This window comes from Rhinopithecus roxellana, chromosome 20 (genome assembly GCF_007565055.1).
Source record: "Rhinopithecus roxellana isolate Shanxi Qingling chromosome 20, ASM756505v1, whole genome shotgun sequence".
Taxonomy (NCBI): Eukaryota; Metazoa; Chordata; class Mammalia; order Primates; family Cercopithecidae; genus Rhinopithecus; species Rhinopithecus roxellana.
Window position 1 is genome coordinate 66,093,630 of NC_044568.1, and position 4,705 is coordinate 66,098,334.

A 4,705-nucleotide genomic window follows, 5' to 3' on the forward strand; every position below is an offset into this window, starting at 1 on the left:
GGCAACAGTGGAGGTGGTAAGAAGTAGAGGGATTCAGGATATATTTTGAAGATAGAGCTTCGCAGTCTGCAGAGGAATCACATGAGAGAGTGAATAGTAAGCCTTTAACTGAATGGCAGAAGACAGAAGGGGGAGCAAATTGAAAATGAAATAAAAAGCTTCAGTTTGACCAGGTTAAATTTGAGATGGCCATTAAACATCCAAGTGTAGACACAGTGAGGCTCACAGGAAGTCTGGAATGAAGATAAACATACATTTTGTTATCATAAGCTTATAGATACCATTTCAAGCCATGTAACTGGATGGTATCGCTGTAAGAGTGAGTTTAGACAGATAAAAGGCCTAAGGATTGCTTTGGGGTACTCCAGAAAGTAGAGGCCACGAAGAGGAAAAGGAAGCATCAAAGAAGGCAGAAAAGGAGTGACCTGTGTTACAGGAGAATAACCAGAAATTACCACAAACAACAAAAACAGAGATTTGAAAAAGAAGGGTGTAATGAGCTGTAAAAAATGCCATCAAAAGTTTGAGTAAAATAAGAACTGAGAATTGGTTATTTGATTTGGCTGGATGAAAGTCACTGGCCATCTTGACCACAAAGTTCCATTGGATTAACAAGAACAAAAGCTTGATTAGAGGACAAAGTGGGAAATGGTGGTGAAGAAAATGGAGTCAGCAAGTATAGACAACTCTATTGATGAGTTACAAAGGAGAGCAGAGAAATGGGGTGTTAGTTGGAGGATTCTATTTAGATAAAGGCTTTGTTTATGTTGGGAGCAACCATAGCATGTTTGTGTACCATTAAGAACAATTATAATAGAAAAGGAAAAGGATGATGTGTAAGAGAGTATATAATTGCAGGGACCAAGGCTTTGAGGAAGAGATGGAATCCAATTCCCAAGTCAAGGCACTGGCATTAGGAGCAGGGACATGCCATTCAGTGTAATTGCAGGGAAGGCAGAGATGATAGATTTTGTTGTGGGAAGAATAGGTTCTCTTTTGATGGTTTCTAATTTCTCAATGAAATAAGACATTAAGTTATCAACTAAGACCGAGTAATACCAAGGATGTTTAAGATTTGTAGTAAAAATTTTAAATGAGACCAGTCAGTGTGACTGTATGTTTTCCTTAACTACATTTAGCTGTTCAGGTAAGGATGAGAGTAGGTGAGATGTTGGATTTATCAGCTTTAGGGTTAACAGCACATATAAGGGAAAGAGGCGCAAGGGGATATACAGCAGGTTAATTATAGTGATGGACCATGGAATTCATTATTGGTGACATAAGAAATGATGATATGAGTTAGGAAATATGAAGTTGAATCAGTTGATGGGTAGGTACAGTGTGGCTGAAGAACTGTTGGCAAATGAATTCTGAACTTTGAGTGAGCTAGAAACACTTTTAAATGGGATTCTTAAATCTAGATTTTGGATGTGGTGTGGTGGGTATCTGAGAATGGATAGAGGAAAAGATGAGTGGAAGTAAGGAGGTAAAAGAATCAGGCAGATGCTGAAGTCACCAAGAATGTTGAGAAGTGTGATGGTGGAGAAGAATAGGATCGATCAAATGCTGACTACATAAATTGCTCAGCCAGGAGATTGAACAAATGACCACAACAAAGGAGACACAGCAGGTACCATAATCTATTGGCATCTGATTCAAAGGATTTGGTTTTGAGAGAAGAAGGAGGAGAAAGGGCCTGAACAGGGCAGTGAGGCAGAAGGAAGGCATCTATCCCACATAAAGATCCTGAAGATGTGTGAGAAGAGGCAGCCACCACTTTTAACAGAGCAGAACGAGAAGCAGGGTGCTAAGGGATAAGCAGGTTTGGGTTAGAACAAGAAGTTGAAAGGAACATTTTTGAGATGAGATTAATAATAGAAGAGTTTTTTTTTTTTTTCTTCTAATGACAGACCATGAGTTCTAGAGAATATAGGAAAAGGATTTGGGAGAATAAGAAGAGATGAGAAACTGGGTCAGATTTGGAGATGTACCGAACCACACAGGGATAAGCACACAGGTCTGATGATGACCTTAGAGCTGCACTGTCCAATATGATAGTCACTAGCAAATATGTGCTTATTGAGCCCTTTAAATGTATCTGACCCAAATTAAGAGGCACTCTAAAACATATATTGGATTTTGAAGGCAGTACAAAAAAGAATGTAAAGTTTCTTATTAATAATTTTTCAGTGCTTGCTTCAGCAGCACATATGCTAAAATTGGAAGAACACAGAGATTAGTATGATTAGCATGGCCCCTGTGCAAGGATGACACACAAATTTGTGAAGAATTCCATATTTTTTGCTATTATTAAAAAGTCAAAAAATAACAGATGCTGGCAAGGTTGTGGAGAAAAAGGAATGCTTTTACACTGTTGGTAGGAGTGTAAATTAGTTCAACCATTGTGGAAGAGAGTGCGGTGATTCTTCGAAGACCTAAAGACTACTGTTTGATCCAGCAATCCCATTACTGCATATATAACCAAAGGATTATAAATTGTTCTATTATAAAGACTCATGAACATGTATGTTCATTGCAGCACTATTCACAGTAGCAAAGACAAGGAATCAACCCAAATGCCCATCAATGATAGACTGGATAAAGAAAATGTGGTACATAGATACCTGAAATATTCTGCAGCCACAAAAAAGAATGACACCAGGTCCTTTGCAGGGTTGTGGATGGAGCTGGAGGCCATCATCCCTAGCAAACTAACGCAGGAACAGAAAATCAAAATATCACATGTTCTCACATATACGTGGGTGCTAAATGATGACAACACACAGACACATAGAGGGGAACACACACCGGGACCTACTGGAGGGCAGAGGGTGGGAGGAAGGAGAGAAGCAGGAAAAGTAACTAATGGGTGCTAGGCTTAATACCTGGGTGATGAAATCATCTGTACAACCAACCTCCATGACACAAGTTGACCTGCGTTAACAAAACTGCACATCCTGTACATGTACCCTTGAACTTAAAATAGAAGTTAAAAAATAAATAATTTTTACATTAATTGTTTAATGTTTTTGATATTTTGACTTAAAGAAATGTTACTAAAATTGATTTTACTTTTTAAAAACTATTTTAAATGTGGCTACTAGAAAATTTTAAACTATATTTCTACTGGACAGTGCCGCCTTAGAAGCTTTTATTTCTGGTGGTGACCTAACAGGGATGTTTAGCAAGTTTGGGATTAGACCTGATAGATTTTTAGAGGAGGGTAGGCCATCAATTCCAGTTATGGTCATCTTCTTTGGAGTGATCTTTTCAATCCTTGCTTCTTCAGTATGGTTCTTAAGACTAGTAGCATTGGGAGCTTCTTAAGTATGCAAAATCTCATGTTCTGTCCTTTATCTACAGAACCAGAATCTGCATTTTAACAAGATTCCCAGGTGAGTACTATGCACATTAAACATTGAGAAGCATTGCTTGGGGCATTTTCAAGTGGTAAGGCTGATGAAGATGAGGCCAGGGAAGGGAAAGGGTACCAGAAACACCTTGCTGGGTGAGAAGTGGTCTTACCAGTGGGTAATTTCCAGTCTGTAGGAGAAGCATTCAAATCTGGGAGACCAATAAAGTGTACAGAGCTGTACTCTCTAATATGGTAGCCATTGGCCACATGTGGCTACTTAACACTGGAAATGTGGCTGGTGTGACTTGAGATGTGCTGTAAGTGTAAGATGCACATCAGGTTTTAAAGACTTACTATGAATAAGAGAAAGTAAAATATCTCATTAATAAATTTATAATGTTGACAACATGTTGATATAATATTTGGAATATATTGAGTTAAACAAAATATATTGTTAAAATGAATTTCACCTTTTTTTAAGGTAGCTATTAGAAAATTTAAAATTTGTATGTGGCTTCCATTACATTTCTATTCGAGAGCACTTCTCTAGACCATACTGGAAGAGTCACGACTCCAAGACTCTCCCATACAGACATACTGTGTAGCAGGGGTTCGCAAACAATGGCCACTACCTATTTGTTTAAATAAAGTTATATTGGAACACAGCCAGGTTTATTATTTCACATCGTCTATGACTACTTTCATGCTATAACAACAGAGTTGAGTAGCTGTGACAGAGAATGTATGCCCACAAAGCCTAAAATTGTTATTATCTAGCTTTTTACAGAGACAGTTTGTTGAACCTTGCCATAGAGGGAAGATGAAGAGGCCCCATTGTTTTCTAATTCAGGGTGGTTCAGGATTCACTTTCAGATTGCATACAAAGCCTTTGTTTACAGAAATGTGTGACTATATCTAGAAAAATATTCTCATAGTAGTTGAAAATCAGAATTAGAATCTTTACCTTTTATAATTGTGTATTTAATTGCACTATTCTTTTATATTATTGAAAGCATAATTCTGTTCCCATTTTAAAATGCTTTTAATAGGGACTATGCTTCAGAATCTATGAGGCTTCATTTATTAGTTTGGATTCTAATTGCAGCCAGATACCATTAAGTTTTCAATCATTTTAACTGATTTATTTCTCTTTTTTTTTTTTTTTTTTTTTTTTGAGACGGAGTCTCGCTCTGTCGCCCAGGCTGGAGTGCAGTGGCGCAATCTCGGCTCACTGCAAGCTCTGCCTCCCGGGTCCACGCCATTCTCCTGCCTCAGCCTCCCGAGTGGCTGGGACTAAAGGCACCTGACACCACGCTGGGCTAATTTTTTGTATTTTTAGTAGAGATGGGG

General features: G+C 38.1%; 1 pseudogene; it reads left to right on the plus strand.

The window, feature by feature from the left end:
* Positions 1-2,189: 2,189 nt before the first annotated feature.
* LOC115895396 lies at positions 2,190-2,302 on the plus strand (annotated as a pseudogene).
* Positions 2,303-4,705: the final 2,403 nt, after the last annotated feature.